Source organism: Agelaius phoeniceus, chromosome 7 (assembly GCF_051311805.1).
Source record: "Agelaius phoeniceus isolate bAgePho1 chromosome 7, bAgePho1.hap1, whole genome shotgun sequence".
Lineage (NCBI taxonomy): Eukaryota > Metazoa > Chordata > Aves > Passeriformes > Icteridae > Agelaius > Agelaius phoeniceus.
The window spans coordinates 7,320,190-7,342,750 of NC_135271.1; the positions used below are offsets into that span (position 1 = coordinate 7,320,190).

Sequence of the window (22,561 nt, forward strand, 5' to 3'; positions counted from 1 at the left end):
AGCGTTCCTTTCTTGCCTCTCTTGGACTCACCCAGCAGTGATATCTCCTTGCTGTGAGTTCTCAGTGCTGTACAGGGATGGAGTCAGGGCAGTTCTGAGAGCTGCTCCCCATTCTTTGAAAAGGTCACTGCCTCAATGCAATGAACCTAAAGAGGAAAGAAATGCCCAAAGAGCAGAAATCCCCAACCATGTCACATGCAATCACGGAGAAGCTGATGGGACAGAGCCATGTGGTTGGAGTATGTGTATTGCACTCTGTATTGTTAAATTATTGGTGCTGAGTATTTCAGCAAGCAACTTCCAGGGCTTCCAGGACTGTCCTGGACAATGTGACCACAAATTGTTCACCAGTGCCACTTGTTCAAGCAAAGCCTTTGTGAACAAGCCCAACTCTGAGGCTCTAGCTGGTTTATTTTTGCCTTTCAGCTGCTTCCCTCTAAGTTCCTGTGGGAGAAGTTTCTCAACATGAAGAAGAAGGCCAGCACTGGCGGGAGTTTTCTACCCAGAATTGGCCCATGTGTAGAGCTGGGGAAGACTGGTCCAAAGGTAGCCTTTTCCTGCTCTTCTCCTTTCTGTTTGATGGGAAGTTGGAAGAGGGTGTGTGCTTGTGACAGGCTTGCCTCCAGCCAAATACCTCAGTGTGCAGGTGCTGTTGTCATTGCAAGCTGCTGTTAGAGGTGGGCTGGGAGTCCTGATCTGCACTCAGCCAACACAAATAAGCTCTGCTGAAGGTGCCTAAGTGTAGCTGCCATTGCTGAAACAATGGGGGGAAGGCTGGGCACACAAAAGCACAGCATTGCCATGTGCCATTCTCCCTCTGAAGGAGCCACCTCTTGCTTTGGTGTGGTCACCATCAAATGCTCGGGGTCACAGGATTCCCTCCGGAGTGGCAGCGTTGGCCTTGGAAGGCCGAGGACCTGCAGGAATGACTTCAGCTTTAACAAAACAAATTGCCTTTATGCTTTGGGCTGGAACAATGTGTTGGACCCTGAGGGGGTGTTAGATTTTGCAGGCTGCCAGATGTACAGGGGACTGGCCCTGGGCAGAGGGGAATGGATGTGCTTTATCTGGATCAGTGCCTTCTTGGAGGTGTGTTTGAAGCTGCTTTTCTGGCAGGGCTGGCTCAGTAGAAAGCACAGTCCCAACGGGTAGGTGACTGAGGTGAGCTGTTGTTATGAATGAGGTCCCTATACGTCTAATTTAATAAACCAACATTAGAATTGAGCAGCAATTTTAATTGAGCAGCAATTTTATATGAAATCATGCAATCAAATATAATCAAGCAGATACAAAATAATTTGGCAGTGGTTTGGATAAAGCATAAGCAAAACCAGTCAGGATACAGGGGGGTTTTCTCACCCTGCCTCCCATTCAAAAGATAAAGAATCCAAAGACAACTTCTAGACTGGATGCTAATACATATTCCTCAATAATTTTCTGTCAATCTCCTCCTATTTTTGATTCTTGAAATCTATGTCACTGTACTGCACAGTGCATGCCTGCTTGTTTCTAAGGGGTCTTTTGGTTTTGGAGGTCGCTTCCCACAAAGGCTTCTCCTCATCATCACTGTCCTTTGAACAACCCCACAAGCTGCACATGCACCCCAAGTCTTGTGTTATAGAAGCCAGCATTATATTCCAAAAAGAAGCCTTATGATTTCATCGATACCTGGAATCATCTCAATTTTGTCCATTTCAAGGCTGATTCCTTAATTATCCTGAGGCCTATTGCCTTTTGGGATGTTACTTATCTCAAACTACATCCTGCATCCTATTTTCTCATGAACATCTGAAAACGTCTGTTTTGTGACACTAATTCCATATTCTTTTCCTCTCTTACTTTTTAACAAATATTTTCTAAAATATTTAAAATATAGTTACAATTGTTAGCACGAATGAGATTGATCTATCACAGTGTTGAGCAAGAAATTGGCAGCAAGAGCCATGTGACACACTGGTTAAGGATTGCCCAGACAAAGCAGGGGAGAGTTTTCTCCAAGCAATGCCTCTGCTCCAGAATCATTTGCTGTTGTTTTGGGCCCGTCAGTCCGCCTTGGTGGCGGCGGAGGTCCCCAGCCCGTGTTGTTGAAGCCGGCCCCCTTCCTCGGCCTTAAGCTGGGGACCTGAGTTGTGGCGGGCAGAATTTTTTGGCCTAGTTTTTTTTTTTTTTTTTACGGGCCCGGCACCCGATGGAGAGCCCCCCCGGACTGGTCCTGGGCGAGGCGGCAGCGCCTCGCCTACCTCGGTCGTGGCCGGATCGACTGAGCCGCTTCTGCTGGGCAGGGCCGGGTTTGCCGCGCCGGGTCCGTTGCTTTTTGTTGAGGTGGGCAGAGTTGGGGGGCGCCCGCCAGGCCTCCGCGGGCCTTTTTAATTTTCTCTCGCAGCCCTAAGCCGCGGCACCGAGAAGCGTTGCGACGAAGCCGCGAGTGGGATGCCGGTGGGTCCGTCGTGGGGAGGCAGTGAGGCGCGTACCTCGGCTTCCCCCCCCCGGGGCCCGCCCCCGCGGCCCCTGTGGCTGGCATGGGTCGTTGCGAAGGCGCCTCCGTGTGCCTTTTTTGTCATGCTGTCCCCCAGCTTTTTTTTCTGGAAGGGAAAGCCGACCGCCACGAGGCTGGGCGAAAGCCGGTGGCCTGTGCCGCCAGGTTGGTGGCACTTTTTCTCGCACTCTCGGCCGGGTTCCCCGGGCCGTAAAGAGGCGGGGGGAGCCGCCGAGTCCCCCCTGGCCAGGCGGGGGCCGGTCCAGTCCCGCCGTTGCCTAGCCAAAAGGGGAGCCGTTGTTGGCTGCGGGCGGGTGGCGGCACCCCCAGCGCTCCTCTGCTGCCCCGAGCAATCCGATCCACAGGTGGGCTGGGTGGCCGTCGCCGTTGTCCCAGGACCGTGGCCGTGGGGCCCTGGTCGCTGTTCAAGCAGCTCCTTCCCAGAGCCGCGCCTGATCGATGTGGCTTTTCGGGTGGTGTCGGAGAGGGCCCCCGGCAGGCCGGCTCTCCTTCCGAGGCTTCTCTGTCACAGGGAAGCCACAGCGGGGGGGGGGGGTCCGGTGCTCGGGCAGGGTGGTCTCCTTTCCAATTCGCTTCCCGTCGCAGGTGAGGTGTTGCCCCTCCCAATGGCCTGGGGAAGGGCGTCTTTACTTTCCCGAGCTGTGTGACGGCTGCGTGGCCCTGCGAGCCTTCAGGTGTCTTTAAAAAAACCACGTGAGGTGCCAGTGCTGGCCCTAGTCCGGGTAGCGCCCGTGTGGGTGCCGGCCACGAGCAGCGCCGGGCGGTGGTGCGGCTGGAGCTGAGCTGCGAGAAGGGAGAGAGGCGAGAGAGAAAAGAGAGAGGGTGAAAGTGCCCGAACCTGATGCGGCGCGGACGTGGGTGCAACAGACCCCGGTCCGTGCGCTCCTTTGCCGTTCCACCGCCTGCTGCAGAGCGAGCTGCCCCGGCTGAAAAGGGGCCTCGGTGTCTGGGCTGCGCCCGCCTCGTTGGGTCACTGCCTCCTCTAGCACATCCGGTGCTTTCCGCGAGGCCCGGTGGGGGGATGCGCCGAGACGGGGCTTGCTCCCTGTGAGCGGGGCCCCGCTCGGCCCAACCTCGCCGGCGTCCGGTCGCTCGCCCGCGACCTTTTGGCGGGCGGGTTTTTCTCAGTTTTGGTGGGGGGGCGGGTCAGCGCCAGCCGAGCCCCATTCCGCGCGCTGCACGCGTCATTTTGAGCACGAGGCCGTGTCTCGAACCGGGGCGCGGGCCCCGGCAAAAAAAGCACGAGAGAGAGAGAGAGAGATGAAGCCTCGTGCTCCGTCCGAGTGGCGAAAAGCTGCGCAGCGGTCCCGGCTCCTTGCCCGTGGCATCGTGGGAAGGGCCGGCCACCAGGATTGGCCGTCGCCGAGGGGCGTCTCTCACGCGTGGCGCCGTTCCACGCCCCAGGCGCCGCCGGGCCGCGATGCCCCTGGCCTCCGTCCCTGCCACCAGCGCCCGTCACCGCCACTCCCCCACCCCCCGCCATGTCTTCATCCGTGATGCCGCTCCCGCGGGTCGGAGCGGTGAAAGAAGCCCGGGGTGGTCGGGGTTTGGCGCGGGGCGAGTTCGCCGGCGGGCCGGGCGCGTCCGGGCACTCTGTCTGGGCACTAGCGCAACGCTTCACAGCGCCACCATGGGCAGCGGCTACCTGGTTGATCCTGCCAGTAGCATATGCTTGTCTCAAAGCTTAAGCCATGCATGTCTAAGTACACACGGGAGGTACAGTGAAACTGCGAATGGCTCATTAAATCAGTTATGGTTCCTTTGGTCTCTCCTCTCCCGCTCCTGGGATAACTGTGGTAATTCTAGAGCTAATACATGCCAACGAGCGCCAACCTCCGGGCACGCGTGCATTTATCAGACCAAAACCAACCTGGGCATGCCCAGCAGCTTTGGTGACTCTAGATAACCTCGAGCCGATCACACACCCCCGCGGCGGCGACGACCCATTCGAATGTCTGCCCTATCAACTTTCGATGGTACTGTCTGTGCCTACCATGGTGACCACGGGTGACGGGGAATCAGGGTTCGATTCTGGATTGGGAGCCTGAGAAACGGCTACCACATCCAAGGAAGGCAGCAGGCGCGCAAATTACCCACTCCCGACCTGGGGAGGTAGTGACAAAAAATAACAATACAGGACTCTTTCGAGGCCCTGTAATTGGAATGAGCGCACTTTAAATCCTTGAGCGAAGATCCATTGGAGGGCAAGTCTGGTGCCAGCAGCCGCGGTAATTCCAGCTCCAATAGCGTATGTTGAAGTTGCTGCAGTTAAAAAGCTCGTATTTGGATCTTGGGATCGAGCTGGCGGTCCACCGCGAGGTGAGCCACCGCCTGTCCCAGCCCCTGCCTCTCGGCGCCCCCTCGATGCTCTTAGCTGAGTGTCCGTGGGGTTCAAAGGGTTTACTTTGAGAAAATTAGAGTGTTCAAAGCAGGCCGGCCGCCGGCATACTGCAGCTAGGAATAATGGAATAGGATTTCGGTTCTATTTTGTTGGTTTTCGGAAACGGGGCCAGGATTAAGAGGGACGGCCGGGGGCATTCATATTGTGCCGCTAGAGGTGAAATTCTTGGACTGGCGCAAGACGACCTAGAGCGAAAGCATTTGCCAAGAATGTTTTCATTAATCAAGAACCAAAGTCGGAGGTTTGAAGACGATCAGATACCGTCGTAGTTCCGACCATAAACAATGCCGACTGGCGATCCGGCGGCGTTATTCCCATGACCCGCCGGGCAGCTCCCGGGAAACCCAAGTCTTTGGGTTCCAGGGGGAGTATGGTTGCAAAGCTGAAACTTAAAGGAATTGATGGAAGGGCACCAACAGGAGTGGAGCCTGCGGCTTAATTTGACTCAACACGGGAAACCTCACCCAGCCTGGACACGGACAGGATTAACAGACTGAGAGCTCTTTCTCGAGTCCGTGGGTGGTGGTGCATGGCCGTTCTTAGTTGGTGGAGCGATTTGCCTGGTTAATTCCGATAAGGAACGAGACTCTGGCATGCTAACTAGTTACGCGACCCCCGAGCGGTCGGCGTCCAACTTCTTAAGGGGACAAGTGTCGTTCAGCCACCCGAGATTGAGCAATAACAGGTCTGTGATGCCCTTAGATGTCTGGGGCCGCACGCGCGCTACACTGACTGGCTCAGCTTGTGCCTACCCTCCGCCGGCAGGCGCGGGTAACCCGTTGAACCCCATTGGTGATGGGGATCGGGGATTGCAATTCTTCCCCGTGAACAAGGAATTCCCAGTAAGAGCGGGTCATAAGCTTGCGCTGATTAAGTCCCTGCCCTTTGTAGACACCGCCCGTCGCTACTACCAATTGGATGGTTTAGTGAGGTCCTGAGATCGGCCCCGGCAGAGTCGGCCCCAGCCCTGCCGGAGTGTCGAGAAGACGGTCGAACTTGACTATCTAGAGGAAGTAAAAGTCGTATCAAAGTTTCAGTAGGTGGACCTGCGGAAGGATCATTACCGGTGGGGCTTGGCGCCTGCCACGTTGTGCTGGGCCATCCCGCCAGCTGCGCGCACACAGCGTCACTCACACACCCACTCCGTTTGCACGCTCAGCCCCCGGCCGCCGGCCCTGGTCGCCACTGGGGGCCACATGCCCTTCCCCTTCACTGCGTGCTGCAGCCCCATAGAGAGAGAGAGACCGGAGGCGCGCGGCACCTCTGGGCGCGGGGCGTCGGAATTGGGAGAGGGGGGAAAAGCCGCTCGGCGCGGCGAAGCGTGTCACACACACGCCCTGCGCACCCGCCACCTTGCGCGTGGGTGGGGCTCTTCCCGCGCTACACCACACGTCGCAGCCAGGCCTAGAAGCATGGCATGCTCACTGCCGTCGCGACGGCTTGCCCCTCCGTCCCCCTCCACCAGGCCCCCCACCATGGCCTTGCGCCGGTCTGCCGCCAGTCTGTGCCCGCCGGAGAGCGGGGGCGCAGCTGCGGGCCCCCGAGCCTCACACCGCCGTGGTTGGCGCCGCTGAACACCGGTCGCCAGTGTGCCACCTGCAGCGCCCTGGCACAGCCTGAGTTCTCCCGAGCTCGGCTCTCCTCGGTGTGCGCGCAAGAAAGCCACCCGTGCGCCAGGAGGGAGGGGTGCTTGGCACAGCCCCTCCCAGAGGCGGGCCCGTCCCTTCCCTCGCTGCTTCACCCCTCAAGCGATGGCTGTCCGGCCGTGGCACCTGTCGGCAGCTGAGGTAAAATGGGCGAGGGAGCCGGGTGTCAGGGGCGCCTTCGGGGCTCAGAGGAGGCAGCTCCTCTGGCCCTTCCCGCATCGGGGAGCGGGGCTTTTGCCGACCGGCAGAGTTCCCCGCTCCTGGGCCGAGCAGCCCCCCGCTCATGTGTGGCAGAGAAACTCCAAGGGCCGAGGCCTCCGGGCATTCCGTGCCGCGCTTCGTGGCGCGTGCGCGCGCCCGAGGTGTGCTTGGTGGTCGGGCCCGCGTCCCCTGCGCCGGCGGGGCGGCCCAAGCCATGGCGGTCCTCTCGGACGCACAGTGCCAGGCTACTGAGGGAAACCCCAGGCCCCGAGAAGCATGTGGCGGTGGTGGCGGCAGATGTCGGGCGCACCCCCGCCCGTGGACGCTCTCCTGAGGGCGTCAGCGGGGGAGGCACCCCGGCGGGGCCATGCAGGTCGTTTCCCTCGCCCCAGGGCCAGGTACCTAGCACTCCATGCCTTGGTGATCCCCCCAGTTTTTTCCCTCGGCGTCGTCAAACGCTGCGGGTTTGCTGAAAGGGGCTGGCGGGGACGGGCGGCGGTTTAAAGACTCGGGCGGCTCGGCACGGCCCACCGTGGCGGTGGCAGTGCTGGAGGCAGTGGCGGCAGGCCTGCCAGGCGGTGGCCGTGCGGGGCGCCACTGAGGGGTGGGGAGCAGCTACTCCCGCCGATCCCCTGCGGTGGTTGTCCCATCGCCACCGGCCGCGCACCTCCGTCGCTGTCGTTGTCCCGCCGCACGCCACAGCGGTCAACCGCGCTGCACCAAGGAGGGGCGCCCTGTCCCCCCCTCTCCATGGCCCGGCCTCGACAGAGAGGCTGCGGCGCGCGATCGGCCCTGGGGGCTGACCCGCTCGCCTCGTCGTAATGGGCGACGCTGGCAGAGAGCATGCGCTCTCTGCCCTTCCTCGGCCACGGGGTCATGGCCGCCGGGGCCTGCCCGCTCTCTCTCTCCTCGGACTGCCGCCGTGGTCTCTGGCGAGCACGGTGCCGTGTCCGGTGCGTCCGGTGCCTCTCCTCCCTTTGACAGCCTATTCTCCTCGAACGCGCACCAGCGGCACTGTTGTCCGCCAGCCGTCCCCTGGCTCGACCGCCCACCCGCTTGTGGGGGGCGAGCGCTTGGTGGGCCCTCCGGCGGTGGAGGCCTGGGAGCATGTGCGACCCCGTGCCGAGCGGTGGCAGCGCCGCTCGACGGGCGTCCCTCCCTGTGGGGACAGTCAGCCAGAAGACACCCGCTGTCACCAAGCAGCGGTCCCGTCCTGGGCCCTGCTTGTCGCGTCCTCCATCGCCATTTCCGGCCGCGTGTGGGCCGCAGAAAGGCGTGCGGGGCGGCCACGGGGGCGCTTCTCCCTGCTCGGTCTCCGCGTGAAAAAGAGGAGAGTGGGCGTTGCCCCCTGGCTCAGCGCCATACCGCCTTCCGCCGGGCGCGTGCCCACGGCAAGGGGCCCCGGCGGTGCGACGTGGCGGCGGCAGTCCCAGGAGTGCGGCCCCAGTGGCAGCTGGTTCTGCCGTCCAGCAGGCCTCGGGCACTGGCGAACCCGGCTCAGGTCGTCCTGTGAAAGCGAGAAGCGGGCGGGCCGCCGCGCCCTCCTGCGCTTTGGCATGCGCCATGTGGCCCTCCGCGCGGAGGCCGGGCCGAGCCCGGGCGCCTGGGCCGCCTCCGAAGGACGGCGTTTGTGAGGTCAGCATCTCCCCTCACGGGGGGAGGCAGTTGGGGGCGCGGGCTCCCGCACTTCTTGGCTGGCCTTCAGAGCGTAGTTTGCTCCAGTTGTTTTTTTCCCTCCCCTTCCGTTTCTGTGTGCTTGTACGGTCAAAGCCAGGTGCGCGCGCCCATATCCTCGGCGCCAGAGTAACAAAAAAAGGGACCGCTCAGCGTGAGCAGTGCCCGAAAGGCAGTAAACTCTTAGCGGTGGATCACTCGGCTCGTGCGTCGATGAAGAACGCAGCTAGCTGCGAGAATTAATGTGAATTGCAGGACACATTGATCATCGACACTTTGAACGCACTTGCGGCCCCAGGTTCCTCCCGGGGCTACGCCTGTCTGAGAGTCGCTTGACGATCAATCGCTGTCCGGGGGCCACCCGGGTGGCGCAGCTGGGGTCGCCTCGCAGGCCCGTCGCTCGCGGCGGTGGAGGCGGTGTCCCGCCGGTGCCCGGAGGGTAGGTGGTCAGGGGTTCGGCGAGGGAAGTGCTTCCCTAGGCGGCCTCGATCCCTTCCCTGTGGCCCGGCAGGCGTTGTCCTCATCGCGGTCGTTGTTGTCGTCGTCGCCGCACAGGGCCTTTGTCCCCCTAAATGCAGACTTGGGGAGAGCTCCGTAGCTCCCTGCAACCAGAGCGAGCCACTGGGGCGGAGCTCGTCCTCGCCGGGACCGTGCTGCGGATGCGGTGGCGCAGCGGCCCGCTGAATTTAAGCATATTAGTCAGCGGAGGAAAAGAAACTAACGAGGATTCCCTCAGTAACGGCAAGTGAAGAGGGAAAAGCCCAGCGCCAAATTCCCGCCCCGCGGTGCGGCACGGGACATGTGGCGTACAGAAGCCCCCCTCCCTGGCAGCGCTCTCGGGGGACCAATGTCCTTGTGATTGAGGCCGCAGCCAGTGGACGTTGTGAGGCCGGTAGCGGCCCCCCGGCGTGCCGGGCCCGGGGCTTCTCGGAGTCGGGTTGCTTGGGAATGCAGCCCAAAGTGGGTGGTAAACTCCATCTAAGGCTAAATACAGGAATGAGACTGATAGCCAACAAGTACCGTAAGGGAAAGTTGAAAAGAACTTTGAAGAGAGAGTTCAAGAGGGCGTGAAACCGTTAAGAGGTAAAGGGGTGGGGCCCGCGCAGTCCACCCGGAGGATTCAACCCGGCGAGTTGCGGTCGGCCAGCGTGGGTTCGGCGGATCCTCGCCTCTGCCTCCCCGCCCTCCCCCGGGCGAACCCTGTCCGCGGGGGTGGGCTGGGGCGGGGGGGGGGGGGGGGGCGGGCCGACGTGAGGACCGCCGCCTGGCCGGCGGCGGGCCTTGGCAGGGCACGTTTCCTCCGCAGCCGTGCACCGCGACCGGCTCCGGGTCGGCTGGGAAGGCCTCTGGCGGGCAGGTTGCCCAGCGCCGCACGAGTGGCGGTGGGTGTTACAGCCCCTGGGCAGCAGGTCTTGCTGAATCCCGGGGCCGCGGGAGAGGACCGCCGCCGCGCCCTCCTGCCCCCCGTCGGTGGCACCGTGCTGGGGGCGTCGCTTTTCCCCCCCCCCCCCCCCCCCTCCCGGGGGGGATGGGGCAGGGGCGGCATCCCCGCAGCGCAACATTTCACATGGGGGTGCAGGGGCCAGGCCCGCCAGCCACCGGCGCCGCTGTCAACCGGGGAGGACTGTCCTCAGTGCGCCCCAACCGCGTGGCACTGCCGGGCCAGGCTTGACGGGCCGCACTCGGGCGCCCAGGGTCCACGGCGATGTCGGCTACCCATGCGGCCCGTCTTGAAACACGGACCAAGGAGTCTAGCATGTGCGCGAGTCAGGGGCCATCGTCGAAAGCCCATGGCACAATGAAGGTGAGGGCCGGCGCGCGCCAGCTCAGGTGGGATCTTGGGGCTCATGTCGTGCCTGGCAGGCCCGGGCGCACCACCGGCCCTTCTCGCCCACCGCCCCCTCGCAGGGCCAGGGAGGTGGAGCGTGAGCGTCCGTGCTAGGACCCAAAAGATGGTGAACTATGCCTGGGCAGGGTGAAGCCAGAGGAAACTCTGGTGGAGGTCCGTAGCGGTCCTGACATGCAAATCGGTCGTCCGACCCGGGTCTAGGGGCAAAAGACTAATCAAACCATCTAGTAGCTGCTTCCCTCCGAAGTTTCCCTCAGGATAGCTGGCACTCGGCAATGGGCAGTTTTACCCGGTAAAGTGAATGATTAGAGGTCTTGGGGGTGAAACGATCTCTACCTATTCTCAAACTTTCCATGGGTAAGGGGGCCGGCTCGCTGGCGTGGAGCCGCGCCGTGGAATGCGAGTGCTCAGTGGGCCACTTTTGGTAAGCAGAACTGGCGCTGCAGGATGAACCGAACACCGGGTTAAGGCGCCCGATGCCGACACTCATCAGAGCCCAGAAAAGGTGTTGGTTGATCTAGACAGCAGGATGGTGGCCATGGAAGTCGGAATCCGCTAAGGAGTGTGTAACAACTCACCTGCCGAATCAACTAGCCCTGAAAATGGATGGCGCTGGAGTGTCGGGCCCATACCCGGCCGTTGCCGGCAGTGCGATGCCCACGGGGGCAAGGCCGTGACGAGTAGGAGGGCCGCTGTGATGCGCCTCGAAGCCTGGGGCGTGGGCCCGGGTGGAGCTGCCGCAGGTGCAGATCTCGGTGGTAGTAGGAAATACTCAAACGAGAGCTTTGAAGGCCGGAGTGGAGCAGGGTTCCATGTGAACAGCAGTTGAACATGGGTCAGTCGGTCCTAAGCGATAGGCGAGTGCTGTTCCAAAAGGGCGGGCGATGGCCTCCATTGCCCTCAGCAAAGGGAGTCGGGTTCAGATCCCCGAATTCAGAGTGGCGGAGATGGGCAGCGCGAGGCGCCCAGTGCTGTGACGCAACCAATCCCGGAGAAGCCGGCGGGAGCCCCTGGGAGAGTTCTCTTTTCTTTGTGAAGGGCCAGGCGCCCTGGAATGGGTTCACCCCAAGAGAGGGGCCCGCGCCTTGGAAAGCGTCACGGTTCTGGCAGCGTCTGGTGAGCTCTCGCTGGCCCGTGAAAATCCGGGGGAGAGGGTGTAAGTCTCGCGCCGGGCCATACCCATAGCCGCAGCAGGTCTCCATGGTGAACAGCCTCTGGCATGTTGGAACAATGTAGGTAAGGGAAGTCGACAAGCCAGATCCGTAACTTCGGGATAAGGATTGGCTCTAAAGGCTGGGTTGTTCGGGCTGGGGCGCGAAGCGGGGCTGGGCGCGCGCTGCGGCAGGACGAGGCACCGCGCGCGGGTGAGTGTGCTCCACGTGGCCCACCCGGGCGCCGGGGCGCATGCGGGCATGCGTGGCGTCGACTCTGGACGCGCGCCGGGCCCTTCCCGTGGATTGCCCCAGCTGTGGCGGGTACCGCCCGCCCCCCCCCGCCCCCCTCCGCCTTGCCGCAGCCGGGGCGCCAGCAGCGGCCGCCGCCGTCGTCGTTGCGCGCCGCCGCCCCGTCGGTTCCCGCCAGCGGGGTTCCCGCGGCGTGTGGCCGGCGTGCGCGTGGTCTCAGCCGGCGTCAGCCGAGCAGTTCGCGCAGGGGAGGGTCCCCGGAGGGGGTGCCCGGGCTGGCGCCCCGCCTCGGCCGGTGCCTAGCAGCCGGCTTAGAACTGGTGCGGACCAGGGGAATCCGACTGTTTAATTAAAACAAAGCATCACGGAGGCCCGAGGCGGGTGTTGATGCCATGTGATTTCTGCCCAGTGCTCTGAATGTCAAAGTGAAGAAATTCAATGAAGCGTGGGTAAACGGCGGGAGTATCTATGACTCTCTTACTACCTGAAACCTGGCCCCCCGGTTGGACAGGGGTGACGGGTTCGGAGGTGGGCTGACCACCCATTCCGTTCCTGATGTTGAATCCAGTCATGACTTGGCTATTCCAAATCCAAATCCGTTTCTTGGAGGAGGAAACTGGGGGCGGCCGTTACACCTTACTAGGGTATCGGTGGGCACTCAGACCTCCTGAGATGATTTTGTAACATCTACAACCACCAAATTGACAGAAAATGATTTGGGCTTGCTGGTGAATTTCTCTTTAGAACTATATAGGTCAGATCTGCTGGAGCATGTACAGGGGGTGGTTCATTTCTCTGTTAATGGGGGGGTGTTGAAAGGGTTTCCTGAGGTGTTTGAACAGCCTACACCACAACTGAGTGAGGGGGACGACTTAAATCCTAGTCCCCCTAAGGACGATGATCAGAATGTACTTGAGAAGGGAGGCAGTGGGAAGGGGGAAGAGGGTACACCAGAGGCATTGCCTCCGGTGCCTGAGGTCCGCAGTGAACAGGCACCGGATGACATCGTGAAGGTGACTGTTCCGACAAAAATCCACCATGTCCTTGCTGTGGTACCCGGCTCAACTCGATGTTGGCCCTAATTGAACACCTTAAGGGGTCTCACGGGTCAAGCTTGGATCCTTTCCAACCCTATAAAAGAAGCATACTGTACCCCATTAGGGGAGAAAGAAGAAGAGCAGGGACCCTTTACGGACCTCCCCAAACAAAGCCATCTCCGTGGAACAGCCTGCGCCTTCTCCTTCTCCTCTCTCTCCATCTGCTGCAGCCTCAAGCCCGGGGCACCACTACCTAGCAAGCAGAGCTGAAATCCTGAGAGCTTGCAATCACTATAGAGCTGATAACCACCATGCTTGCTAGATGGCAGCCCCGCGGCGTTGGCATGAGCGAGCCAGCTTCGGGCACCCGGTCCCTACCCAGGGACTGAGCTCCTGAGCCCTTTTGCTCTGCTTTATGATAAGGCTGATCAGAGGCCTCATTACCCATATTTAGACGCCAAAATTTAGATGCCTACATTTAGACACCTACATTTAGATGCCTAAATTTAGATGCCTAAATTTAGATGCCTAAATTTAGACACCTACATATAGATGCTTATATTTAGATGCTTAGATATAGATTTAGAAATGTGCATAGTTCTTTAGTTAGAGGTATGTGGAAGTTTAGATACATAGATTGAGCTGTGTAGGCCTAGGCTGCATTTTTAGCTCTTTCCCCCCTGGGCTGCCTTTTTCACCTCTTGCTTTTGCCCCGGTGCCCCCTGTGTCCCCTGTCCCTGTGCTGGGTCCGAGCTGGCGGCCGGGCCAGGCGGAGCAGCATTTCCAGCCCCGGCTGTCCCTGGAGTGGTGGGAACTGCCGCTGGCCCCAGGCACTGTCCCCTGAGGAGCTGCTGAAGGACGGTGAGACAGAGGGGGCTGAGGGGCTCAGGGGGCGGTGGCGCTGAAGGGACGGTGACCCTGAGCTGCTGCTGGGGCTGAGGGCTGTGGGGCAGCCGAGGCCATGGTGGCACTGAGGTGACAGGCAAGGGGCACAGGCTGACGGGGTAGTGGCTCTAAGGGGACTGGCTCAGAAGGGACTGAGGGGGCTGAGAGGACTGTGAGGGGCTGAAGAAACTGAAGGGGGCTGGGGCTTCACCGAGAGCATGGCGGGGCTGAGGGGATGGAGGGGGCCAGCAGGGAGCACAGAGGGCTCCGGGACTGCAGCTCTGCCAGGCCTTGGAAGCAATTCCAGAGCCTCCACTTTTGCCACAGCTGCCAGGAAGACCTTGAGGATGCGAAATACAAAGCTGTGTTCCATGTCAGGTACAAACAGGCGACATGTGTATTTGTGAGTGCGAAATGTGTGGACCCCGACAATGGGAGAGCTGTGAATTCTAATAATAACTGAGGAAAATAAAGCATGGAAAAAGGCCTTTGAACCTATCTTTTGTTTGCAATTAACCCTGGTTGATTTAGGAGCATTGGAATTAAGGTGTTAAGGATGTTGCTTTTTGCTTGCAGTTAATCCATAAAGAGCTCTGCAATAATAACCTTTGAAGTATAATTTTAGAATATTACTTGTATCCTTGAAACTATAACTTTGGAATATATATAATGGAAATATGCTTATTTCACGCCTTATGGAAGCAGAGAAAAACAGCTTGAGAAAGGAAGATGAACATCACCTCAAGGATTTATGGTTTTGACCAAGGGAAGCTGGACATCACTGTTATGAGATTTATAGTCTCTGCAATTAAAAGGTGGACCCACATCTGGGGAGCTGGACTCCACCAGATGGGATTCGTCTTTCTTCTTTTGGAAACTGGACCGCCACCATCTGGGATCCTCCTTTTGAGATACATCCTGAGAAAAACTAAAATCACAATAGTGTATAGAATTGTGATGTAATAATTTGGAATAAAATTTGCTGAAGAGCCCCAAATCTAGTTTTCCACTCTGTGCTAAATTCACTATCATTCTACTTAAACTTTTGTGGCTTGTCATTCTTCATACAAGGTTGGGAATTGTTTTTTCCAAGGGCTAAATCAAAGGCACAGGGGTCTTGGGCTCTGTGCCAAGGTCTCTGAGCCCTCTGACAGGGTCTCGAGTCCTGCAGGGCACCCAGAGGAATTTCCTGGGTTCCCACATCATGCTACAGTGGAAGCTTCCCTAGCCAATCATGCCATGACACAACAAACCTACAGCACTGCATCCTAAATTTCTCGTTTACCATTGGAGCTAAGATTTTTCCTAGATCTTAAACTCTAAAACTCTAAACTTTCCTCCACTTCAACTTTCCTCCCCGTGTCTCTGCTATAAACTAGAAATCCACATTCTCGCTTCTAGCACCTAAGTTCGGAAGCCCTTTCCAAGGTCTCAGCTCAAATGCTGTGTTTAATTCTAAGCTTTGCTGACAAGACCAAAGGTCTGAGATTTCCCTGCATTTGGGTTTCCAACAACACTGATGCTCTTAGTTGCAGAGTGCCTGGGATCCGTCTTGCCAGTCAACTCTGGCAGGAAGAAGGCGGCTGCCAGGGGGCTGCTTGTGGCCTCTGACAGCCCATTGCTCAGGGCTTGCCAGCGCCCCAGCCCCTCAGGCCCTGCCCCAGCCCGGCCAAGCTGCCCGGCAGCAGTGCCACAGCCCCACAGCAGCTCCAGAGCAGCCCCATCCAGAGGCACCTGGGAGCCCTCGGCAAGGCAGGCAGCAGCAGACGGGCGGGAGGAGACGGATGGCGCTTCCTGCCTGGCACAGGCCTTGTGGCCATCTCCAGGCACCGCTCTGGCAGGGATCCCCGCAGCTCCGGCCCCTGCCCAGCCGCTCTGTGGGCAGCACAAAGGCTTCAGCAGAACCACCAAAGGCCAAGGGGCTTCTGGCCATTTCCCCTTGCCCACCGCATGCCTGGGCAGCTGGCTGAGCACAAGCACCCTTTTCCCTCTCCTCCCCTATGCCCTGTGGACCCTGGGCAGCAAAAGAAAGATCCTGGCAGTCTGTCTATTCTAACACATCCTGTATTTCTTTACTAAAGGAAAAAAAAAAGAAGAAAAGAACAATCTTGGACACAAGGAAAATCCCCACTGGCTTTGGTGGTCCCAGCAGACAGAGCCTCTGGCATCAGATCTCCATAGAGCTCCAGCAGCACAGGTGGACAAACCCTGAGACACAAAGCCCTGTCTTCCACGCCCTGCAGAGCTGATCTTCCAGGTTCTCCAAGATGGAATATAGAACTGTAGTTTCTGTCCTGAGAATGTGCAAAGTTTGAAGAGCCAGGCTTCTGAAAGACAGGCTGCTGTCATTTGCCATTACTTCCAGGGCTGCAAGAGAAAGGAAGAGAATCATGGTCACATCCCAGATCTACGGGGAGCCAAGGAGAGCCCCCTGCCAGGGCCATCGCAGCTGGGTTTTGCCATGGCCAGGAGGGAGCAGGGAGCAAGGGGATCAGCCCGAAGCTGCTGGCCAAGAATGGGCCACGTGGCCCTGAAATCTCAGGGTGCTCTGCCCCCGGGAGCAGAGCCCTCCGCAGCCGGGGCAGGGCTTGCAGCTGTCCCCGGCAGCCCCCGCTGTCAGCCCGCTGGCCTCACTCACCAGTGCAGATCAGCTGCAGCTCTTGCTGCTGCCCCCTCAGGTGCCGCCCAGCCATGCCTGTGAACACAGAGCCTGTCAGGGCGCCAGCGGCACAGGTCCCTGCCGGCGGCGCTGCCGGCGCTGCGGCCACACGGGCTGCTGGCCCGGCAGGGCTCAGCCCGGGCCCTTGCCGCACGCTGCCGCCCCAGGGCACAGCTGCCAGAGGGCGGCAGCAGCAATGCCCAGGCCGGGCGGGGCTCCACGGCGCCGGGCCCGGCTGGCGCTGCCGGGGCAGCAGGCGGGGCTGGGGCCTGTGGGAATCCTTAAAATCAGAGGGTTTTGGGACAGCTACAAAAGGCAGGCTTCAGAGACAGCAGAACTGTGATTAGAGTTAAGCTGTAGCCATAAATTTGTCAGCAGAAAAAATATAGAAGAAGAAGAAAGGTAAGGACAAATATAATCATGGTCTGTATATTAACGCTTGGCTAGCATAACTCCCTAAGCTACAGAAAGGTAAATTTACCGAGATATTAGGAAGTTCTGAGCTTAATGATGGACCTCTGTGCATTGTATTTTAATGCTTACAAGAAGGTATTGTATCCAAAATAAGTGAGCATTGTTTGACCAAAGGTACGTGTGCTTACAGTGTTTGGATAGAAGTACTGTCAATCTGCTTCTGCTTTGTGTTATTGGTCAAAAAACTTTTAAGGGAAGTTGTAACCTGCAGTTCTTTGTCTGCTGCCAGTGATGTGAGCTGCTGGCATCTTCCCATTGCCATAACCATGTAATGAGACTGATGCTGGAAGATAAACAGCTCGAGACGCGTTCCCCAGCGGTCCCGTCCCATTGGTGATTTGTGCAGAGACCCCCAGGCAGCGATAGGGCTGAGCTGCGGCAGGGCGGGGCAGGGTGGGGCCGGGTTGGGTGGGGCTGGGTGGGGTTGGGTGGGGCAGGGCCAAGCAGCGTAGGATGGGCCTGGGTTGGTTGGAGCAGTGTAGAGTGGAGCATGGTGAGGTAGGGCCAGGCTACAGCAGTTCAGGGTGGGGTGGGGCAGGGTGGGGTAGGATGGGGCAGGGCTGGGTTGGGTGGAGCTGTGTAAGGCGGAGCACAGTGATGTAGGGCAAGGCTGGGTTGGGTGGAGCAGAACAGGGCAGAGCACGTTAAAGTTGGGCAGGGCTGGGCAGAGGGAGGTTGGGTATGGTGGGAAAGTGTGGGGCAGTGAGGGACAGGGCAGGGCAGGCAGGGGAGCCCAGGCTCATGAGTCACCCATGAGCCTGATGGCCGCCTCTTGCAGGGGCTCCTGTGGGCTGTCCTGGCACAGCAGGGCCCGGCGCAGGTGCTCGGCTGCTCTGCTCCTGTCCTCTGCCAGCTGGAGAGAGCCAGGAGGGTGCAGCTGGTGCAGGCTCAGCCCCTGGGCAGGGCTCTCCCTGTGGCCAGCACTGGCCTCCCCTGGCCACACAGCCCTGTGAGGCAGCCAGCAGCCACTGGGGCTGGGCTCTGGAGGGGACAGAGGGCTTGGTGCTGCCCAAGAAAAAATAAAGGAAAACTTCTGACCCTGGAGACAAATGGCAGTGTTGGAGATACTTTTTGCAAGGGATGGACAAAATAATGACCCTGACAAGGTCAGATGCACAGTGCAAATGTGGTGGAGCCGTGCACAGCAGGGGCCATCTGAATACTCCAGCTTCATGGGAACAATGCATTTTGTGGATAACCAAGAGACAGTGAGTTCTGGAGCAAGCAAACTCAGGAATGATGAGACCATCGTCCATGGCCTGACACACACTCATGTCTCTGCTGTGGTTGAGTCTCAAGGATGAACAGGGAAAATTCAGAGAGAAGATGAGGAAGGAGATGAGCAAGGACAGTTCCCATGTGGCACCAGTGCAAACCAGAGGCCCCAGTGTCAGAGCCCAACATCCCCCAGCTAGGGGGAGGGAGTGCACCCCACAAGTGGGCCTGTGGTTCTTCCTGTATGAACATGGGCAAGACATGAGAGGGTGGAATGGAAAACTCATCTCTGTCCTAGCAGCATGGGTATGCAAGCTAAAGGAGGAAACTACTAAGAGAGGGATTTACACCCAAATGTAGCCCCAGCTCCCTGTGACCGAGCTGCCAGATATAGCAGAAGGGAGCATGATATGTCAGATCCCCTTGAAGGAATATCCAGAATATACACCCGAGGAGGGAACGGTAGCCAGGACTAGAGAGGCCCTGCCTCTAGCCAGGTAGAGGCCAGGGAAAATTGTGTCTTTTGGGCTGTGTGGATCCCTGGCACACCAGAGCCATGGATATACAAGGCTTTTGTCCATTCTGGTGCACAGAGTACTCTAATCCCTTCAGGACATGTGGGTGCAGAACCCGTTTCCATTGCCAGGGTGATGGGGGGATTGCAGCAGGTGATCCTGTTGGAAGCCAAGGTGAGCCTGACTGGGAAGGAGTGGCAGAAATTCCTATTGTGACTGGCCCAGAGGCCTCGTGTATTCTGGGCATAGACTTCCTCTGGAAGGGCTTTTAGAAAGACCCAGATGGACTCAGGTGGGCTTTTGGAATAGCTGCTGTAGAGACAGAGAACATGAAGCAGTTGAACACCTTGCCTGGACTATCAGAAAACCCATCTGCAGCTGGACTCCTGAAGGTGGCAGAGCAACGAGTGCCGATTGCCACCTCGACGGTGCAACACCGGCAGTATCGAACAAATCAGGATGCCGGATCCCCATGCATAAAATGATCCGTGAGCTGGAGAGACAAGGGCTGGACAACAAAACCCACTCACCCTTCAACAGCCCCATCTGGCCTGTGCACAATTCTGACAGAGAATGGAGATTGACTGTGGACTATCATGCCTTGAATGAAGCGACTCCACTGCTGAGCGCGGCTGGGCCGGACATGCTGGAACTCCAGTACGAGCTGGAGTCCAAGGCAGCAAAGTGGTACGCCACTGCTGGCATTGCTAACGCGTTTCTCTCCATTCCTCTGGCAGCAGAATGCAGGCGTCAGTTTGCTTTCACCTGGAGGGGCGTGCAGTACACCTGGAACCGACTGCCCCAGGGGTGGAAGCACAGCCCCACCATCTGCCATGGACTGATCCAGGCTGCACTGGAAAAGGGTGAGGCTCCAGAACACCTGCAGGACATGGATGACATCATTGTGTGAGGGAACACAGCAATGGAAGTATTTGAGAAAGGAGAGAGGATCATCTAGATTCCCCTGGAAGCTGACTTCGCCATCAAGAAGAACAAAGTCAAGAGACCTCCCCGAGAGATCCAGTGCCTGGAAGTAAAGGGGCAAGATGGACAGTGTCAGATTCCCACTGAGGTCATCAACAAGAACACCGTGATGTCTCCACCAACCAGCAAGAAGGAAACACAAGGTTTCCTAGGCACCACAGGATTTTGGACAATCCCCATTCCCAAGTACAGCCAGAATGTGAGCCCTCTCTACCTGGTCATCGGCAGAAAAGGACGATGTCCAGTGGTGCCCTGAACAGCAACAAGACTTTGCCCAGATCAAGCAGGAGATCGCTCATGCAGTGGCCCTTGGCCCAGTCAGGACAAGAGCAGAGGTGAAGAACCTGCTCTACTCTGCAGCTGGGTACAATGGCTTGTCCTGGAGCCTTTGGCAGAAGGTGCCTGGGGAGACTCGGGGCCAACCACTCGGATTCTGGAGCTGAAGTTACAGAGGGTCCAAAGCCAACTCCACTCCCAGAGAGGAGGAAATCTTGGCTGCCCATGAAGGAGTCCAGGCTGCCTCAGAGGTAATAGGCACTGAAGCACAACTCCTCCTGGCAGCCCGACTACCGGTACTGGGGTGGATGTTCAAAGCAAATGTTCCCTCTACGCACCATGCCACCAGTGCTACATGGAGCAAGTGGATTGCCCTCATCACACAGCACGCCTGTACTGGAAACCTGAATGGCCCTGGGATTCTGGAAATAATTACAAACTGGCCAGAAGGTGAAACTGTAGTCTCACTGACAAAGAGGAGCAGGAACAAGCGACAAGGGACTGAAGAAGCTCCACCATAAAACCAATTACCAGCAGAGGAAACACGCTACACTCTTTTCACTGATGGCTCCTGTCGCATCGTAGGGATGAACGGGAAGTGGAAAGCAGCTGTATGGAGCCCCACATGACAGGCTGCTCAAGCTACCGAAGGAGAAGGTGGATCAAGTCAACTTGCTGAACTCAAAGCTGTTCAGCTGGCCCTGGACATTGCTGGGTAAAAATATAATTGAGTCCCTTTGACTTGCTCTTTTTGGACTATAAAAGCTGGAGCCACTTTTGGGGCAAATTTGGAGACCTCATCTATGGGTGGATGGATGACCTAGAATTTTCCCAATTGCTGGGAATGGTTCCCCAGGTCCTTGGTGAAAAATGCGGCTCCCCAGCAAGTGCAGATCTGCAAGATGAGAAACAATTTAGGCAATTGGTGATGCATCTTTCTAAATCGCTCTCCTTTCTTTCTTACAGTACTGATTTAGGGGAACTACCTTGCTTGTTTTTGCTTGTTACTAAAACCAAGCGCACATTTTTTATTAAGTGTATTATCTTACATTGTGGTTCCTTCATATTCCCAGTAAAAGAAGACCATTATTTCCAGTGATGTGTCCTTTAAATCACCTCAGTCAATTGGCAGAACACCAGGAGGCCCCTAAGGAGGCAGGGCGCTGGGAAGCCCTGAGGAATTGGGTGTCAGAGGGCACAAGCAGCCCCCAGGCAGCCGCCTTGTCCCTGGCACCCGGCTGCTCTGGTGCATCCCCAGAGCGTCTCCCAGGCCTGCGGCAGAGCCCTCCAGGCCGGGCCTCAGCAGGAGGGTGGGGGCACCCCTGAGGTGCCCAGGCTGGGCTGGCTGGGCACAGGGAGGGCAAAGCTCCCCTGCTGGGGCATGGGATGAGGCAGTGGGAAGCCAGAGAACCTGAGATTTTACCCCCCAAATGTTCTGTCTTTGCCCTAACATTTACCTCAGGTTTTGTCACAAAATGATCTCCATGTGCCCTCTAGAAATTACTCAGACTTTTCCTCAAAAGTAATTTTTTTCCCTAGAGATCCCCTCAAATTTTCCTGCTCAAATATCTACTACATGTACTCGACAGTTCACCTCTGATTTCATTATTCTCACAGTCCAGTGATTACCTCAACTGGAAAGCCCAAATGTTCATTTCATGCCCTACAGGTGACACCAGGTAATTCCAGCATTCCTGTGCTATGAATTTCTCTCCCTGGAAGCTACTGCAGCTTTACCCCTGGCCAAGTGAAACACTCCCTGGTGCTGAGGCAAGCCTGGCCCATGCTCCTCGGTGTGTATGAGCGCAGGGCGGCCCCAGGGCAGCTCCCCCAGGGCTTCTGCAAGGCCGCCCGGCGCCCGGCCCCGCGGGGCGGCCCCAGCGGGTTCGAGTTCCCGCCCGCGGCTGAGGGGAGCGGCGGGGCGGGGCCGCCCACGCCTGGGCGGGAAACGCTCCCTGCGGCGGGGAGCGGGCGGCGGCGGCGCAGCGGGGAGCGGCCCGGCCCTGCCGTGTCCCTCAGGGCGAGCCCACGGCCCCTCAGCGGCCCTGGCGTCCCTTCAGCCAGCGGCATGTGCGCTCAGCCATACGCGGCGTGCCCGTGTCCCCCTCACTTTCCCTCAGTGACACCGCTTCACCCTGGGGGACACGACAGACACCCGCCTCCCCTCAGGGACTCACGCTGGCCTCAGTGGCATGCAGGGCATTTGCATCCCATTCAGAGACTGTCATGACACCTCAGCGACCCACGGGGCATCTGCCTTCCCTTCAGTGACAGAAAGGCACCTGCAACCTGCTGGGGAAGCCTCAAGTCTGCTCAGTGACCCCATGTGCCCTCAGCATTGGGACACCCACTTTTCTCTCAGTGACCCTCACGACCCATCAGCAAACCAAGAGGCACCAGCCATCCTGTGGGTGACTCAGAGCGAGTGCAGTGGGTCATGGCGGCCAGGGGCCAGCAGCAAGCAGAAAGCCAGGGCTGGGGAACAGGTTCTGCTCTGCTTACAGCATGGGCTGAGGGCCGGGAGAGCTCCATTTCCCCCTTGAGATGTTGGAGACAGGGCCTTTCACCCTCCTTCCAGGGCTGCCCCTCGCTGCAGGCAGCCAAAGGAGCACGACGGCAAAAGGCCAAGGACAGCAAAGCAAAGAGCCAGCCCTGCACACAGGGAGGTGACCCAGTGCAAAGCCAGCGTGGCACCCGAAGGTGCCTGCCGCTCTCATGTGTCCCTGCCCTGGGAATGCCAGCAATGCCCTTTGTCCAGAGGGCCTTTCTGTGGCCCCTCTTGGCTCAAAGCTGCTGCTCTTCTGGCTCAATGGGGCCTAAAGCCACAGAGCTTGGCCTCCCCCAC

General features: G+C 58.6%; 1 non-coding gene across 1 annotated transcript; it reads left to right on the forward strand.

Moving 5' to 3' along the window:
* The first annotated feature begins 8,597 nt into the window (after nt 1-8,597).
* LOC129133432 (5.8S ribosomal RNA) lies at nt 8,598-8,750 on the forward strand. The gene has a single exon (XR_008535971.2). It is a non-coding gene; the product is annotated as a 5.8S ribosomal RNA (ribosomal RNA).
* Nucleotides 8,751-22,561: the final 13,811 nt, after the last annotated feature.